Source organism: Callithrix jacchus, chromosome 15 (assembly GCF_049354715.1).
Source record: "Callithrix jacchus isolate 240 chromosome 15, calJac240_pri, whole genome shotgun sequence".
Taxonomy (NCBI): Eukaryota; Metazoa; Chordata; class Mammalia; order Primates; family Cebidae; genus Callithrix; species Callithrix jacchus.
In genome coordinates this window covers 42,465,685-42,486,071 of record NC_133516.1, presented here as the reverse complement: position 1 = coordinate 42,486,071, position 20,387 = coordinate 42,465,685, and the positions used below count along the sequence as shown (strand labels likewise).

The following is a 20,387-nucleotide window of genomic DNA, read 5'->3' as shown; positions in this document are numbered from 1 at the left end:
ACCCAGGAGGCAGAGATTGCAGTGAGCCAAGATCATGCCATTGTACTCCAACCGTGGCAATAAGTGTGAAACCCCATCTCAAAAAAGAATATATATATATATATATATATATATATATATATAGATAGATAATTTTACCAAATTGTCTATCTGAATATTGATGGTCAGCAAAGCCACATTATATATTTGTAAAAAGCCATTGTCTTAATATTGTCATCCTTTGGTTAAGACTTGCCACTGCCACATATTGCCTGAATGACCTTGGGAAATGCATCCAACCTACCTGGCTTTGAATTTACTTATGCACAACATATGAATGAGACTCTTCATGCACCTTATACATTGAAAAGAACAAATATCAATGTGAAAGCATTGTGTAAAGTTAATCTCATTGTAAAATGTTCATAAAACTAGTCTGTTAAAATACAACAACTGTATCTTTCAGTTAAAAAGCAAAATCTAACCATAGGTTACTGAGAAGAAATATGCCTAAAACAAAGTAATTCACTAGATTAAAAAAGAAAAAACAATAGGATGAAAAAGATTTATTAGACAAAAGCAAAATAAAAAAAAAAGTAATATTGGCAAAATTTAGACAATATAGAATCAAAGCCTATAAAATATTCAACGATATCAAGAAGGTTATATTTTCTTCAAGAGAGACTTCACAATGAAGATAAGGCAGTTCTGAATTTTATTGACATAGTAACAGCCTTAAAATACACAAAATAAAGGCTGTTAGAAGCACAAGGAAAAATTGATAGAAGTAGAATTGTTGTGTGAAACTTTAATACACTTGTATTGATCTTTCATGGGTCACATAAACACAGAATAGAGTGTTTTAATAATCTAACAAAGCTGATTTAATAAATATTTATTGAACTTTGTTCTCTAGAAATAAACAATACACTTTTTTAAGGAACCATGAAGAATTTAGAAAACCATTGATAATATATTATACCTCAAAGAAACCATACTCAAGTACGAGCTATAAAGAGTTAACAAGCTCCATGATCTGTCTACACTGAACTAGAACTAGACATTAATAGCAGAAGGTTAAATGCAAAAATCAGTAGCTTGGAAAACAGAAATAACAATAACAAAAAACAAAGCCTTTTCCTAAAAACTCTGGATTCAAATAGGAAAGGAAACTATATAATAAATTATTAGGAGACTAAGAACTCTATGTATCAATATTTTAAATGGCTAAAGCTGTATTTAGCAGAAAATTAATAGCCCTGAGATCTTTATTATTAAAAGAGAGTAACAAAATCAATCTGTGGGAAATAAAACTAATGGAGTAATAAATATAGACTTCTTTTCTTCTGTTAAATAAAACCAACAAGCAAATCATATTAATTTAATCAGCTAGGAAGAGGAGGAGCTTATGCAGCATAATGCAGTATATCTACCAGAAACCTGAAGCAAGGTATGTTATTTAATGCTAACGTTGTAAATATTCCTTTAACTGACACAGATGAGATGAGTGTGCTTGCAATTACTGTAAAAGTTAAATCCAAAAGAACAATTTCTGCTTTCCATGTAGTCCATAACCCTCACAAAACACAAGCAGCAGCAACAACAAAACTCCCTGAGAGATCTGAAGAATGAACAAAGGCAGCCAGCTTCTGGAAGGAGATTGAAGACATCTGGACGAAGTATAGGTTAAATTTTTTACGACGATAATCCTGATGTCAAGGCACAGGTAGAGCCACACAGAGTAGCTGAAATTCCTATAGGAAGCTCAGTCTTTCTGGCCTTACAAACCAGAGGACAGAGTTTGGAGCAACCTCAGCTACTGAAGTCAGCAGTTCGAGACCAGCCTTGCCGATGTGGTAAAACTCATCTCTACTAAAAATACAAAAATTATCCGAGCATGGTGGTGGGTGCCTGTAATCCACCATAGTGGGAGGCTGAGGCAGGAGAATCACTTGAACTCAGGAGGCAGAGGTTGCAGTGAGCCGAGATTGCATCATTGCACTCCATCCTGGGTGACAAGAGGAAAACTCTGTCTCAAAACAAAAAGAAAAAAATTAGGATGGTGCAAAAGTAATTGCGGCTTTGCAGTTACTTTTGATTACAAAACCCACAGTTACTTTTGCCCCAACCCAATATTTGAAGAAATAATGGCCCCAAACTTCCCAAAATTGGTGAGAGATAAATGTACATAATCAAAATACTGAGTCACGTTATAATCAAATTGCTAAAATCCTAAGACACTATCTTGAAAATAGCCAGAGAAAAACAACACCGTATATAGAGAGGAACTACATTGCTAAATACTGCCCACTTACCTTCAAAAAGTATGAAAGCAAAAGCTATGGAAGCAAAAACAACTAAACAATATTTTTTTTATGTGCTGAAAGGAGATGAGACTCTCAATCCAGCAGTCCATATCCAAAGATACTCATACTTCAAGAATGGAGTCAAAATAAAGTTGCATTCAGATAAACAAAAACAGAATATTTATTGTCAGAAGACCAACTTATACTATAAGAAATGCTGGGCCTGGCACAGGGTGGCTCATGCCTACAATCCTAGCACTTTGGGAGGCCGAGGAGCGTGGATTGCCTGAGCTCAGGAGTTTGAGAGCAGCCTGGGCAACACGGTGAAAGCCTGTCTCTATTAAAATACAGAAAGTTGGCTGCGTTTGGTGGCATGTGCCTGTAGTCCCAGCTACTCAGGAGGCTGAGGCAGGAGAAGTTTCAACCCAGGAGGCAAAGGTTGTAGTGAGCCAAGATCACGCCACTGCACTCCAGCCTGGGCAACAGAACAAGACTCCATCCCAAAAAAGAAATGGAAAAAAAAAAAAAAAAAGAAATGTTTTGTTCTTTGGGGTGATAGGAAAAGTAGATGAAAACTCAGATCCTTATGTAAAAATAAAAATGTTAGAAATCATAAATAGTAAGGTAAATATAAAAACCCGTTTTTTCCTCTTAATGTTTTAAGACTATATACGTTTAAGTAAAAATTATAGCATCATCTTGTGGGATTCATAATGCAGGTAGATGTAATTCCAATGACAACATGAATGGAGAGGGAGTTTGTAAATAGATCCATACAATTATGAGGTTTCTCATCTGTAAAATAGAATTCAATCTTTTACTATAAAAAGAGAAATTGGATTGATTCTATTTTACAGATGAGGGCACTGAGATTCAGAGAGGTCAGTAGCTGGCTTTATTATCTCCTTCCTTGTGGCTGCTATAAAAAATAACCATGAACTTGGTGGCTCTCACAGCTCTGGAGGCCAGAAGCCCAAAATTAAGGTGTTTAAGAGCCAAGATCCCTCCAGAGGCTCTAGGAGGGATTCCATTCCTTGCCACTTCCAGCTTCTGGTGGTTGATGGGACACCTTGGCTTGAGGCCACATAACTCAGATGTCTCCATGATCATATTGCCTTTTCTCCTGTGTGGCTCAAATTCCCCCACCTCCCCCACATAAAGATATTTGCAGTAGCATTTAGGGCTCCCAGAATAATCCAGCATGATTTCCTCATCTCAAGATTCTCAATTTAATTATATCTACAAGGACCATTTTTGTAAACAAGGTCACATTCACAAACTCCAGAGATTTGATGTGGATATGTTTGCAGAGCCAATATTCAGCCTAGCATACTCACTGAAGACCACATAGCAGAATATGGTGTCAAGTCCAGATATAGGACTTTCAGACTCTAGAGTTCATGTTCTTTCCACTCCATGTGCTGTCTTCTGTCATATTGTGTGACCTGTTGTTTCCATCCCTCCTCACACCTCAGACTCCCTTAGTCTTCCCAGCCTCAGAGTGAGGTTAACATTCTGTTCTCTCCATGCCAGGGTCTCTTCCAAGGACAGTATTCTAGGCCTGAGTCACCCCTTTACAAATTCCATCGCACATTTGTGACTTCCTTTCCAATACCCAGCCTGTTTCCTGAGTCTAATTCACAAACTAGATCACCAAAGCAGTCTTCCTGGGAGTAAATATTACATCTTTCCCATTCATAATGGTTTCTCAAAAGTCCCCAAGAGCCTAAAGAATGACAGAAGAGACATGCTACAGATTGAAGGAGTTCAGAACACAACACCCCAAAATATGTTGCTCTAGTATGTTGACTATTTTGAGCTTAAAGGCTCTTGGGAAAAATAGCAGATACAAAAAATATACTCTGACCTTTCTTCTTTTCCTTAGAAGCAGGAGATAAGTTGTCCTCCCTGTACCAGAGGGAAAGTAGAATTCTTATCATCAAAGAAGAGAAGTTGACGCTGAGAGAAATCTGAACAAACAAACATTGCTAAAGTAACCCTTATCTTCCTAGTTATTTCTCTATCCAATTAACCTCCTCCCTAACCCAAGCCCCCGGGGCTTTGTCGCATACTCACAATTTTCTATTCCTTGCCCAATTGAGTACACAGGTGTTCAACTCTTAACTCTGTCTTTGGGTTTTCATTTCCTTAAGAAGGCTCCTGTGTGCACATAAAACCTGAATTAATTAAATTTGTATGCTTTCCTCCTGCTGATCTGTCTTATGTCAATTCAGCCCTCAGGCCCAGCTAAAAAAACCCTAAGAGATAAAATTCCGCCTCCCCTGCAATGTCATCCTCTTTCTTTTTCTGGACCTTCTATCTGCTGGTACTTAAGATACTAAAATGGACAGGAGAAAGAAACCCATTATGCTGTCTTCTGGATTGGTCTGGTACACTCAGTTTGAAGGTTACTCAAAGCCAGCTTACTTTTCTTCAAGAGATTGCTTGATCTGGAGCCATAAAGAAAATGGTGACATCTCCACCTTGTGACATATGGGCCAATAAGGATTTGCAAAGTTTCATTCTACATGCTCTTCTTCACTCTAAGAACCAGCATTCATTCCATTTATACACATATTTTCCAGAATTCAACCTCTCTTTTCACAGTCTACCAAGAGTTACTATTATACTGTTTACATACATATTTTATCTCAAGAATCTCAGTACCCTCATCTGTAAAACAGAATCAATTTGCTACTTTATAGCATTTTTTTCCAGGATTAAATGAGACATGTAAAAACATAAAACAAACAAGCAAACAAACAAAAGATAAGGAACATGCTGAGAAAAAAAATATATAGACACCCCTTATTTGATGTTAGTTATTCATTCCTGATGATCAGATGTTTTACCCAAAAATGATTTCCAAGAGACAGTTTGCCCTTATTTAAATGGGAAAGAATGACATTGTGTTATATGTCAAACCAACCCCCCAGTCAATTTCCTGAAGTAAGTAGCGCACAGTAAAATAACTGTAGTTGAACAATAACTGTCACATTGGGACTTAAAATACAGGCATAGCTACATCTCAGAGATATTGCATGTTCACTTCCAGACCACCATAATAAAGTGAATATTGCAATAAAGCAAGGCACACACATTTTTAGTTTCTAGTGAATTTAAGAGTTATGTTTATGTTACATAGTAGTCTAGTATGCAATAGCATTATAACAAGACTACATACCTTAATTTAAAAAATATTTGATTGCTAAAAAATACTGGTGATCATTTGAGCCTTCAGGAAGTAATCTTTCTGCTGGAGGAAGGTCTTGTCTTGATATTTACGGCTGCCGACTGATCAGACTGGTGGTTGCTTAAGGCAGAGGTGGCTGTGGCAATTTCTTAAAATAAGAAAACAATAAAGTTTGCAACATCGGTGGCTTCTCACTTTCACAAATGACTTCTCTGTTGCATACAGTGCTGTTTGCCAGCATTTTACACATAATAATACTACTTTCAAAATGAGTGAATCCTCTCCAACCCTGCTGCTGCTTTATCAACTAAGTTTATGTAATATTGTAAAGTGTCTGTTGTCATTTCAACAATGTTCGTAACATATTCTTCAGGAGTAGATTTTATCTCAAGAAACCATTTTCTTTGCTTACCCATAAGAAGCAACGCCTCATTCATTCAAGTTCTATTATGAGATTACAGTTATTCAAGTCACATCTTTAAGGTTTACTTCTGATCGTAGTTTTCCTGCTATTTCTACCACATCTTCAGCTCCTACCTCCACTGAAGCCTTGAACCCCTCAACGTCATCCGTGAGAGTTGGAATCAACTTCTCCCAAACACCTTTTCAGGCTAATATTTTGACATCCTGTCATAAATCATGAGTGTTCTCAATGACATCCAGAATGGTGAATCTTTTCCAGAAGGTTTCCATTTTACTTTGCCCAGATTAATCAGATAAATCACCATGTATAATCTTACAAATGTATTTCTTAAATAATAAGACTTGAAAGTCAAAATTACTCATTCACCCATGGGCTGCAGAATGGATGCTGTGTTAGCAGGCATGAAAGCAACATTCATCTACTTGTACATCTCTATCAGAGCTGTTGGGTGAGCAGGTACATTTTCAGTGAGCAGTAATAGTTTGAAAGGAATCTGTTTTCTGAGCAATAGGTCTCAAGAGAGGGCTTAAAATATTCAGTAAACCATGCTATAAACAGATATACTGTCATCCAGGCTTTCTTGTTTCTTTTCAGAGAACAGGAAGAGTTGATGTAGTATCATTCTTAAGGGCCCTAGCATTTTTAGAATGGTCAATCAGCACCAGCTTCAACCTAAAGTCACCAGCTGCGCTAGCACCTAACAAAAGAATCAGCCTGTTCTTTGAAGCTTTGATGCCAGGTATTGACTTCTCTCTAACTAGTAAAGTCCTAGACGGCATCTTCTTCCAATAGCAGGCTGTTTCATCTCTATTGAAAATCTACTGTTTAGTGTAGCCACCTTCATTAGTTATCTTAGCTAGATCTTCTGCATAATGTGCTGCAGCATCTACATAAGCACCTCTGCTTTGCCTTGCATTTTTGTGGTCTGGAGATGGTTTCTCTCCTTGAACCTCATGAATCAACCTCTGCTATCTTCAAACTTTTCTTCTGCAGCTTCTTTGCCTCATTTAGCCTTCATAGAATTGAATAGAGTCAGGTACTTGCTCTGGTTTAAGGGAATGTTGTGGCTGGTTTGATCTTCTATCCAGACCACTCAGATTTCCCTATCAGCAACACGCCTGTTCCACTTTCTTATCATTTGTGTGTTCGTTGAAGTAGCACTTTTAATTTCCTTCAAGAACTTTTCCTCTGCATTCACAACTTGGCTGTTGGGTGCAAAAGGCCTGGCTGTCATCCTAGCTCAGCTTTTGACTTGCCGTCCTCACCAAGCTTAATCATTTCTAACTTTTGATCTACAGGGGAGACATGGGACTCTTCCTTTCACGTGAACACTTAGAAGCTATTGTCTGCTTATTAATTGGCCTAATTTCAATATTGTTGTATCTCAGGGAATAGGGAATCCTGAGGAGAGGGAAAAAGAGATGAGAAAATGGCTGGTCAGTACAGCAGCCAGAACACATGCAAACATTTATTGATAAAGGTCACCATCTTATATTGGGCACAATTCATGGTGCCGCATAACACTTAAAGTAGTAACATCTAAGATCACTGATCACACATCACCACAACAGACATAATCATAATGAATTACTTTAAAATATTGGGAGAATTACCTAACTGTGACATACAGACATGAAATGAACACATGCTATTGGAAAAATGGTGCCAATAGATTTGCTAGATGCAGAGTTGCTGCAAGCCTTCAACTTGTAAAAACACGTTATCTATGAAGCGCAGTAAAGCAGAGTGCAGTAAAACAAGGTTTGCCTGTACCGAAAAAATGGTACTTAAAAGCGTTATGTATTTGATCACTTCTACATTTGTTATAAAATGTTGGCTTTGTATGTAGTAGCTATTCTCACTAGTTTGGTTTTCTTCTCTACAATTGTCTTCAGTGTTTTCTCAACTCTTTGGGGATTTCAAAAATAAGCAAAAAGAAAAGTCAAATGGAGAAGGCACTGGGAAATGTGCTCCAGTGCCTGGTGGCCGAGTTTGGCTCACGCTGATGGTATGATGGCCTTTTAACATCAGCAACTTCCAAAATGGGTGTTTTGGGTGTTGTCACACAGCTTGCTTTTCAAAATATCTATATATTATTCTGATGTTCTACTGAATGCATTTTGAAAAGATCTTGAGGATTTTCCTATTTTTTATTAAGAGTTTTGCAGAGTTTGGTATCATAAATCTAAAGTTTTGCTACATGAACACTGGCAGAAAAATAGATGATGAAATTTGGATTTCAAAATCCAAGAGTCATTCTACCAGGAAAATGTTAATTGAGGCAACATTGTTCAGGTTATGCTGATATTTGCAGAACGTTTCATAGTAGAAAATTAATATGAAATGTATAAATAGTTAATACAAAGTAATCAGAAGTAAAAATCAATAGAAAAATGACTATTCTGAACAAACATAAATTGGAGAAGCAACATTAATGAATTCTTCCATTAATGAATGGAAGAATGTACAACTACAAAAGTAATCAGAGAATGCCTTCCGGAATCGGCACAGCATAGCTTTTTACATTTAGTCAATTGTCAAAATTAAAAGAAAAAATAAATCTAATAATTGTAGGTGTTGGTGAGGTTATAGAGCAATGAAGATTATCATTCGCGGAACAAACTGGTATAGCCACTGTGGAATAGAGTGTGATCATCCAGAATAGCTGAAGACATGTACCTCCCATGGCCCATGTGCCAAGGGGAATGTGTGCAACATACAACAGTATCTTTTTGATAATTCAGTAAAACATACATTTTCACCAATAGTTTAATAAAGTTTATTAAAAATTCAACTAAGAGACAATTTTTGAAAAGCAAAAAGAGAATGAATAAGCACAACATATATTAACAAGAATAACTATAAAATATGTTGAGTAAAGATACTTTAAAAAGGAGTTTCAGAAGAATGCAATCTAACACCATTATATAACAATTTAAAAGATGCAAAAAAAAAAACATTATTTTCAACTAGTTGGCAAAGGTGGTGGAATTGTGCATGGGATATCCTCCCTAGAAAAAGAATATTTTTAAGTTTTTTGATCTAGTAATCTCATTTTTCGAAATCTTTCTTAAAGAAATAGAGATGCAGAAAAAATTCATTATTATACTTTGGTATTATAGTATTTATAGAATAATTAAGTATTCTAAATTACCTGTCAGTAAACTGTGGAATTGTTAAATAAATTATGGTACATAAGGTAGTATTTTAAATCTTTTAAAAATTATATCTAACAATATGGGAAAATTGCATTGCTATATAATCTAAATTTGATTTAAAAAATAAACACCAATATTAGAAGGCAGATGTATAAATAAGACTGGCAAATATCAAAACACTATCAATGGTTATCTCTAAGTGATAGACTGTGATTTTTTTAAATGTTTTGCTGTAATTCTCAAATTGGGTACAGTAAGCAGATATAACTTCTACAATTATGACAGACAGCTTCATTGACCTCTTTCTAAAATGGATAGGACTTTGTAAGGATTGAAGTTGCTTTTTCCAAATGGAAAGATTGTTATCCCTTTGTCTTTTCTTGCATTGCCAAATTCTGCCTATACTTGAAATAGTAGGGCAGATTTCTATGTCAGTGTTCAAAGGGTCTGCAGGAAATACTAAGCCATGTAGGAATTGTGAAGATTAAATGAGATTATGAACGAAAAGAGCTTAGCAAAGTACCTGGCCCAAGTAAGTACCTATTAGCATTATTATTATTGACTTTATTAGTGCTTTGGTGTTGTTACACATGAAAGTTTGCAAACCACGTTGTTGTTGTTGTTGTTTTTCTTAAGGACCAAAAGTAGTTACCTTTGAGCACAAAAGCCCTTAATATGGAAAACAAGTTGACATTTATTATGCCACAGATATGTTTCAGGAAGAGCTTGTGGAGAGAGCAGACAAAACAAATGTTAAATCTTGTTCTTAAAAAGAAAGAGCTGTCTGTCCCCCCGATTACAGACAGCAGTTATGCCCAGGCTGGAGCCACTCTTGGGTCTAAATTAGGGACACTTGTAAATGGTAAATCTTTGAAACTGAGAGCTCTGTATTTTTCAGCTTAAGATCATAATCTGTTAGCCCCTATTTCTATCCCAGTTTTTCTCTTGGATAACTGATTTCATTTCTGCAACTTGAATCAAGAAGGTCAGGATAAGGCCTGGAAATTGTCAGACCCTAAATTTTGATGGCATTTTGGTAACTACTTACAGGAAAATCTGTCAGTCACATGGTCACATTGTAGGGCTGATATTTGCTAATTTTGCATTCTATTGAATAGCGATATACAATGGAATATATATTGTGATTCTTCAATAAATGTTTCTTTTCTCCTACTTATTAACCCATTGAATTGACCTCTATAATAACATGCAGTTGCTAGATGAAAATAGAATTGCATTTAAGGAGAAAAAAAGATTTAGCAAATGTGATTTTATATGCCAAAGTATGCATATTAGTAGCTTTTATGATAAGGGTCTTTGAAGGGAAATATGGTGAATTTGTATCTGGTTCAGGTCTTCTTTAACCAGAAAACAAGGCTAAAACAAGCATAAGGCAGTTTTGTCTGTTTCAATGATAAAAATGGTTCTTAAAAATAAAAAATAAATAAAATGAAAACCAAGAAAACAATACCAAAGATCAGTGAAACAAAAAGTTGGTTTTTTGAAAAGATAAACAAAATCGATAAACCTCTGGCTATACTGAGAAAAGATCCAAATAAAAGTCAGAAATGAAAAAGAATATATTACAAATGCTACCATAGAAATATAAAAAAGCATCAGAGACTTCTATGAAGAAATATACACTCACAATCTAGATAATGTAGAGAAAATTGATGAATTATTGGAAACATATTATCCCCCCAGATTGAATCAGGAAGAAATAGAAATCCTAATCAAACCAATATTGAGTAGTAAGATCGAATTAATAATTTAAAACCCTTCCCTTCAAAATGTACAGGACCAGATGGCTTCATAGCCAAATTCTACAAAATGTGCAAAGAAGAACTGATACTCATTCCTACTGAAACTCTTCCATGTGTATATAGACACCCATATACATATATATATGCATACACATATATACACACAGAGGTCACATGTATATACATATACACATTTATACACACACAGCACATTTTATGTATGTATATGTGTGTGTTTATATATGTGTGTATATACATATGTATATATAATAGAATACTATTCAGCCACAGAAAATGAATGAAATCATGTCTTTTACAGCAACTGGATGGAACAGGAGGCCATTATCTTAAGTGAATAAACTCAGAAACATAGTTAAATACCAAGTGGAAGCCAAATGATGTGTATATGTATACAGAGTGTAGAATAGTAGTCACTGGAGACTCAGAATGGTGACACGATGGGAGGGGAGTGAGGTAGTACAAGGTACACTGTTTAGTTATTGATTACGTTAAGAGCCCAGACTTCACCACTACACAGTATATACAAATAACAAAACTGCAGTTGTACCCCTTTAATTTACATAATTAAAAAATTGGCTGGGCACAGTGACTCATGCCTGTAATATAAACATTTTGGGAGGCCAAGGCGGGCAGGTCACTTTGCCCAAGAGTTCGAAACCAGCCTGGGCAACATGGCAAAACCCTATCTCTACCAAAAAGATACAAAAATTAGCTGGGCATGGTGGCACATGCCTGTAATCCCAGCTAATCTGGAGGCTGAGGAGAGAAGATCCCTTGAACCCAGGAGGCGGAGGTTGCAGCGAGCCAAGATGGTGCCGTCACTCCAGCCTGGGCAACATGATGAGACCCTGTCTCAAAAAAAAAAAAAAATTATGCCCACTAAAAGAAAAAAAATTAATTGAAAAATTAAACGAGTTCTTATGGTGAAACACAATGGCACCTCCTTGTTCCTTCTTTCACTTGAAGATTATAGATGAGAATTCTCAGGGGGCAGTCAAGATCAAAGCCTATTTGATCTCCCAAGATTGTCCAGGAGAGGCTTTAGGCCTCTTCTTATCTTACCTGCTTTCTACATAACTGCAGATAGCAGCTGTATTAAGTTGTTGGATAACTCATTTTTGGTTATGTTCTCTGGGTGACACATTAGGCGTTTTTGTCTACCTTGGAGTCCTCCACTCTCACTTCTGGTAGACTGTAACTCCATAATGAGAGAGACTGCTTCTAACTTGTCTACCTCTGTACCCTAATTCAATGAAAATATGTTGAACAAATAAAGAATAAACCTAGCGGTGTTGCCAATCATCCATTTGTCCCTCCAATCACTGACCTTTCCAGATTGCAGCTTTCTCTATCAGAAGCGTCAGCCTTTGTCTTCTTGCTCTGGAAAGTGATGATTTAAGTTCCACACCACCAAAGGATTGTCAAATACACACAATAAAAACAAACGAGGTAAAAGTGTGTTTTAACATTCAGAGGGATTGAAAAAGCTAAGAAAACAAATTATATCACTTTGGCTATGCAACTACAGGAACAATTTGGAAACATCTCAGCAACCTGAAAGGGAGCATCTGATGCCTCAAATTGCCCTGTCCCTCATCTTTAGCTGCTATTCCCATTTGCTCCTCTTAAATGTATTTAGCTTGTGACAAGTTGGGAGCCACCTTCTCTTGTCTGTGGTGATCTTAGAAGAATGATACACTTAAGCTACAGTGTGTTTGTTGATCTGTATTTAAAGGCTCTAGCCGGGTATTGTATTTTGCTGTTAAGATAAAATCAATAAATAAAAACTTGAAAAAGAACCAGACTAATCCTTGAACATTTCTAAACATATACTCTCTCCTGCTTTCAAAACGGAGTGCTGCTTAATGCTTACTTATTGTAGTCCTCTTTCTAAGAATTCAATTTGCTGTGGTTGAACCTTTATTCAAAAGCACAGAAGCTAAAAATGGTACAAAGGAAGTTTATTCTAAACCAGATGCATTTGAAAGCCAGTGTCATTATTAACAAAAAATGCTGTTGGTATTGGTAAGTTCTTTTTCGAGCTAAGGTCAGAGTCTGTCATAGACACAGATGTGATTTATTGTGAAAAAGAGTGAACTAATGCTTAGGTATCAGGTGCAACCAATACATAATTACCACTGAGGATGGGCTGGTTGTGATGATGGTATTGGAAGCTGGTGAATCAGAACCATTATAATTTTCATGTAATTTCTAAACCTCTTTGTGAAACTATTTTCCTACCCTTTGTAACTTTTGGAAAGAGAAAATATGGGAGAACTTGAGCTTCCTCTTTATTCTCTGGCCTCTTTTGTTCCTGGGCAGAGACATTAGCTATCAGTCAGAGGTAAGGGAGTAAGCAGGAAGCCTCAGCAACTTATTTCATAATTATTATTCATCATTTAGTAGCAGGTGGTAGAATAAATAGTGTCATTTATAAAGTTCAAGTGTTGATTGTGGTAGTGGAGAGAGATACTAAAGCATTTTAATTTTCAATCCATAGCAAAGTAACTGGTATCATTCTTGTCCTCATTTCATGAATAACTATAAAATTAGATAAAATGTATGAAGCAACTGTTTTCAGAAATTGGCTAACAGGCCATGAGGGGCTGTGACCCTTAAAACAAGGTAAAACCCTGAGGCAAGCCTTGCATTCACCTTGGTTTTCTACCTAGAGGTGCATTCACTGGACCGGAGAGCAAGGAGGTGGAGCCAAGCGTTCCATGCTTGTTTCAATGAACTGAAAAGACAGTTTGTGCTTTGATGCTGCTGAGGGACTAGAATTAGAAGAATAGGGTACTGAATAAAAGAGAAATGCACGAGGTAGGGCATGTGGAGATAGTGTCCATGGAGGTTTCTTTGCAGGTCATTGTCTGAAGGCTTGACTATGCATAAGCGGGACAAGACTGCATGAGGCCTAGCACAGAGGGTGCACCATGGGACCAAGAGCCGAATAAAGATGACAGTGGTCGCCCAGAGATGGGAGACATTGGAATTCTTAGTCTGAGAGGGCAGAATTCCCCAAGCATCTAGGCATTCAGTTGAAACTCTAGAAAGGCCAGCCTCAGGAGTAAGACCCATACACTACCATAAGGCTGTGACTAAGGACAACACTGAAATAGATTAGTTCTAACAATGGAAGATTCAAGAGGGGACAGGTGTGGTGGCTCAAACCTGTAATCCCAGCACTTCAGGAGGCTGAGGCAGGTGGATCACAAGGGCAGGAGTTTGAGACCAGCCTGGCCAAGACGGTGAAACCTTGTCTCTACTAAAAATACAAAAGTTAGCCAGGTGTGGTGGTGGGCACCTGTAATCATAGCTACTTGGGAGGCTGAGGCAGAGAACTGCTTGAACCTGGGAGGCAGAAGGTTGCAGTGAACCATGAGATTCCACCACTACATTTCAGCCTGGGTGAAACAGTGAGACTCTGTCTCAAAAAAAAAAGGGGGTGGATGGGTGACATAAAATGAAGATATGGAAAATCTCAGAGAAACAAATGTAAACTATTTAAAAACTATGTAAAAAAGAAACAAATTTGTATTATAGGACTGCAAATAACAATTTCCAAAATTAAAAGTTTACTGAATGGCCTTTGCAACATATTAGCAACTACAGAAAAGGTCAGTAAACTTTTAGACAGATCAGTAGAAATCATCTGATCCAAAGAATAGAAGGAAAAAATAGAAAAAATTTATAAATCTTCAGTGACCTGTGGGGCAAAAGCAAGAAGTCTAACATTTGTACAATTTGAGCCTAAGAAATGAGGATAGAGAGAATGAGGCAGGACAGAGAGAATGAGGCAGGACAAAAAATAGTTTTAAAAAAATGACGAAATTTCCGCAAATATGGTGAAAAAATTAAACCACAGGTTTAAAATGTTTAGCAAACTAAAGCAGGATAAAAACAAAGAAAACCATGTCTAGATGCATGACAGCCAAACTGATGAAAATCCAAAAGTAAAGAAAAAAGCTGCTGAGAGTGGGAGGAGGGGAGAGACTTTACAAACAGGAGAACAACAGCAAGGGTTATCTTCGACTCCTAAATAAAAACTATGCAATCCAGAAGACAATGGAATGACATTTTTTTCTTTTTAAAATTTTAATTTATTTTAAATTCTGGGATATATGTGCAGGATGTGCAGGTTTGTTACATAGGTAAACATTTGCCATGGTGGTTTGCTGTACCTATCAACCCATCACCTAGGCATTAAGCCCCACATGCATTAGCTATTTATCCTGATGCTCTCCCTCTTCCCACTCCCTGACCCACCCCTACCATCTGCCGCCTTCAACAGGCCCCAGTGTGTGTTGTTCCTCTCCTTGTGTGTATGTGTTCTCATTGTTCAGCCCCACTTATGAGTAAGAACATGCAGTGTTTGGTTTTCTGTTCCTGTGTTAGCTTGCTGAGGATAATCTCTTCAAGCTCTATCCATGTCCCTGCAAAGGACATGATCTCATTCCTTTTTATGGCTGCATAAACAAAACCTAAGTTTCAGATGAACAAAACTTAAGAAAATGTACTGCTAGCCAACCTGCACTGTAAGAAATGCTAAAGCAAGTCATTTAGCCTAAAAGAACATGATAGCAAATGGAAACAGATTAACAGGAAGGAATGAGAAGCATAGAAATGGCAAATATGGATTAATATATATATATTAAAACCTTCTTTATTTTCTATTAGGCTCTTAAGGGGTAACTTACTATTTAAAGCAAAAATTGTGACATAGTATTGAAAGGATTATAATGCAAATAGAAGGAAAACATGACAGCATAATGGACAAGGAAGCAACAAATGTCAGGTTCTTATATTTTATCTAAGATGGTATAATACTAATTTTAGGTAGATTTTGATAAGGATGCATATTGTTAGTACTAGAGCAGGCATGCACACATACACATAACACACACACATGCTACAAAAAGGAATAAGTAAAAGCCAATAGTGGGATGAAGATGGGAACTTTAGAAATATATATTTTAACAAAAAGAAGGCAAGAAGGAAGGAAGAGGGGAAACAAAAATAGATGGCACAAATATTAAATAAATATTCAGATGGTAGTCTTAAAACTGAATTACAACTCACATTAAATGTAAATGGATTAAATGTCCCAATTAATAACAGTCAGGAATTGTCAATATGGATACAAAATAAACAAAACCCAATAATATGCTGACTACAATATAAGCACTTTAAATATGACAAAGCAAGGAGTTAAAAGTAAAAGGAAGAAAAATATTTGTTATGGAAATAATTTTTAGAAAGCCAATGTGGCTACATTGATTAGACAAAGCAGACTTCAAGACAAGAAGGTTTCCCAAAGATGAAGAGGGACATGACATAATGATAAAGGGGTCAATTAAGAACACATTTACTCAACTAAAACTTTAAGAACTTTTAGATACAGGAATCAAGAGCAGGATTGTTTTTTCAGTAACATGTTATGAAAAACTTAAATATATACAAAAGCTGAAGTAATTTTATAGTGAACACCTGTGTAGCCACCCCTTGGTGTCTAACATTAGCATTCTATTGTGCTTATTATATCACATTTGTATCTATCTGTTCCCCCTTTTCTATTTGTCAGTTCATCAACTGCATAGATTTTGAAAGTCTGTGAAGTTTCAGGAAGAGAGAGAGAGAGAGAGTGTATTTTGGAAGTGGGGTAGCATTTTGAGAATATCAGTCCTCATCTGACCAAATAATTCATGCTTTTATCCATTATTCTATCTTATATATTGGACTTCTGTTTAGGTTACCTGAAGACATGGTTTTGTGAGTAAAGAAAAATTTTGAAAGCTTTTGCCAAGGGCATTCCGAGGGTAATCTACTTTTCCAATCCAGTTAAGCATAATCTAGAGACCTGACCCTGTGTTCCTTGGTGACACTGAGTGAGTGTACCCAATTTGGCAGCTTTTGTGAGAGCAGGGACCGTCACTCATTTTTAATTCTCTTCACGTTCATGCCTACAGTGAAAGGGCAGTACATCTTGCTGGATGAATAATGGTGGGCAACATATTTATTCTAAATAGAATATTGTATTTTGTGGGCATACCTGTGAGAATATGGCACAGGTTGGACAGTTCAAACTAGCTCTCGCTGTGTTAATTACCAACTAATTATGAGGTTGTTTTATTTTCAGAACCCTGAAAGTCCATTTATTAATTAGAATAAGACTATAAATTCCCTCTGTTTAATCCAAATATTACTATCTGACTACATCCCCCAAATCAGAAATGTCAACACTGGAACACTGCTTGCTTTCAAATTAAATAGGTAAGGTTTGAAGAGACCTTTGGAGTTTAAGAGGTTACATCTAATGTGTTCTAAATACTAGGACTTGCTTTTCTTCTGAGTATACCCCTACAAAGTGTGAAGCCTTTGAGAGCTCACTTTTTGTTTTCAGAAGTTCTGTTTCTCCTGGTCACAATTACCAGCAGGGCCTGTATATTCGGTATAACCAGTAATGGGAAATCTCTGTAAAGAATGTACTCAAAACTTGAGGAGCTTAGGCACTTGGCTTTTCTTTGGAAACACAGTGGATATTTGTTTCCCTACTGTACATAAAAGAGGAGACACTGAGAAATAAGGAAGGTGATCCCAAGTCCCCAGTAAAACAGAATGAGGTTTTTAGGTTTGAGGAAAGTCCCTCATTCACTCCATTCCTGCCTCAGAATACTGAGAGACATGTTTCTAGGCTGAGTTTTCTACTGTAGAAAACTCTGTTTTTTACTTATCAAGAAAATGCATTAGAGTTAGAAGAATTATAGTCTTCCTCACACCACATGCTAACGTTAATTCCAGCTGTATTAAAGCAATAAATAAATGTATAAAATCAATCATTAGAAACCCAGAATAGAAATCAGTATTTATCCCTACTTGAGTGAGAGAGGACTTTATAAATTTGAAGACAAAGAGAAAGATCATTTTAAAACAGTGTAAGAGATTTGACTGCATTAAAACTTAAAACTTCTGTTTGTCAAAAAGCAGACTTACACAGTGATAAGTATGTGCCACAAATATGAGGGACAAATGACTAGGAATCTTAAATGACCTCGCCAATGGATAACAATGCATGATTACAATAGTTAAATGGGAGGTCAGGCATACATCCTTCTCCTGCCTAAAGCTGTCGTTTTCAATTCTTTCTTGCTCAGTGGGAGAACTCAATTGCCCAGGGTCTCTTCCTGCTTGTTTTTCCATCATTTCTACTTCGTAGCCCCAGCAGGGGCCTGGTCTTACATTCCACTGCATTCCCTGCCTGAGGCCTTCTAGCTCGCACATGCAATCTTCAGTGATGTTTCTGTGAGGTCTATTTGGGATTTCCCAAAGATGTTGTTCTATGCCATTTGTTATTACCTATGGGTGTTTTATACTCATCTTTTATTGGACACATGGTGGTTTTATTTCTAGAAAAAAATGCAACATGTTCCCCAACTTCCCACCTTCTCTGAAAAATTGAATGCTCGAAACATACATGTATGTATATATTAGTGTGTATATATATGTTTGTGTTTTCAAGGTTTTAAGCTAGAAGGAAGTAATGACTTCAGGAAATAATGGTAGGGAAATCTGTCACAACATAATCACATGTCGTGATCTGCTAGAAGCAGAAAATGATTGAAAAATGATTGTGATGACCAGAGGGAAGCAATGACCAAGTGAGCATATGTCCTGAACCAAGTTTCTATAAATCACATTAAGCAAGTTTCTCTCTGTTATTCCTGTATCCATTTGTGAGGACATGTTTACATTCTGCCAACAACCACTCTTTTAACAGATAGGTCTTGTTCCATTGTATAGCCCCAGAGAAAATATGCATGAACATTCATTCATTTCTAAGTAGCTTTAAGGAAGAATCTGCTTTGTTCAAGGCACTGTAAAATATACAAAGATAAATTACCAAGGGGTTTCACATCTGTGGATGTACACAATTAATTGTAATAACATATAAAAGGGTTAACTGCCAGAAAAGGAATGGAAAAATGCAATTAAAATATAGCAAAAATTAAAATGGAAATATGCAATAGAAACAGATATCTGGTCCAGAAAAGATGATGTAGACCCATTTTCCCCTGCTCTTCCCTGTTAAGAACAACTACCAACTCTGGTAATGGTACAAGAGACAACCAAATGAGAACTCTGAAAGATAATGAGAATGAGCTGCTTTGATGCTCTAGGCCTGGAGGACTACCATCGTAGCAGATTGTTTAGAGTCTCCCAACCCATCAGAAGATGGTCACCCAGACTGTTTCCTAACTCCAAGCCTGGCAACAAGAAGAAGCTCAGGGAGACTGATTTTTTTTTCTGATTGAATGGGTATCCCTCTGGAAATATAAGACAAGTTCAAAGCTACCAACGAAAGGGATTGATGAGAAGCCTGGCCAAAATCATTGGGCCAGAGGACTCTGTTTTGCGTCAGTCCTGAGACTCTCCCTTTCCACCAAGAAATACTGAAGTGGGCAGGCAGAACAGGTAAAAGAGAGTTAATTATAGCAAATGATGCTGCCAGGAACCCTCTCTTCTTCTGTGTGCCTCAAATGATCCTTTCCTGTCTAGAGTCACTGTGCAAGAAGACACAACCAGCAAAAAGGATGCAGCCACAAAAAGTGGCCAATTCTAGAAGCCTCTTTGTTCTCACATGCCAGAGACTCTCCTTCTCTGCCCAAAGACACTGAGGCAGATGGCAGGCCTCACCATATTCCTCTTCTGCTGAGAGATACCTGAGGCCCAATGTGGGGCAATCAATTCTGCCCCACAAGGCAGTGGGGTAGACGCAGGAACCAGTGGCCCCTTGCCACTAGATTAATTAAGCAAACCAAAATAACACCTCAAAGTCTGTAAAAATTGGAGTGCCAATTGGAACCACAGCTAGTAAAAGTACCCAAGACCCATATGATTAATTTAACAGGGTTACTGACTATTATAATGAAAGACTTAAATAGGACCTAGCCTCTCCTATTATAATAGACAAAATGCCCAGCATTCAATAAAAAATTATTCATCATACCAAGAACCAAGAAAATCACAAATTGAATGAGAAAGACAATCAACTGATACCTACACCAAGATGAACAGGATATTGGAATTATCTGACAATAATTTTAAAGCATCTGTCATACACATGACCCATCAACCAACTGCACATTTTGGATAAAATTTTTAATAGAAAATATTAGAAAAGAAATAGAAGTTATAAAACAACCGAATAAAAATTCTACAAATAAAAAATAATAATATAAATAAAAATAGTGCTGGATAGTATTAACAATAGATTGGACTATTCTACATTAATTGAAGATAAAAGAGGATAGAATTATGAAATGCAAGGACAAAACAATGGAATCCAGCCAATCAGAACAATAAATCAAAAATAGACTGAAAAATGAACAGGACCCCAGAAATCTGTGGGACAATGACAAAGGGTCCAACATTCATGTCATTGGAGTCCCAGAAGAGGATACAGATAATGGGACTAGAAGAATACTTGATCAGCTGACAGCCAGGCATGGTGGCTCACACCTGTAATCCCAGCACTTTGGGAGGCTG

At 36.8% G+C, this 20,387-nt stretch overlaps 1 protein-coding gene and 1 long non-coding RNA gene across 20 annotated transcripts in view; both read left to right on the top strand.

Moving 5' to 3' along the window:
- The window catches only part of FHIT (fragile histidine triad diadenosine triphosphatase), a 1,534,178-nt gene that overhangs the window by 525,330 nt on the left and 988,461 nt on the right, over positions 1–20,387 (top strand). The gene's annotated exons all lie outside the window — the stretch shown is intronic.
- Positions 4,926–20,387, top strand: part of LOC144579429 (uncharacterized) — a 62,023-nt gene continuing 46,561 nt past the window's right edge. The window contains exon 1 of the long non-coding RNA XR_013526913.1: positions 4,926–20,387. This exon is cut by the window's right edge and continues 40,492 nt beyond it. This is a non-coding gene — a long non-coding RNA (uncharacterized LOC144579429).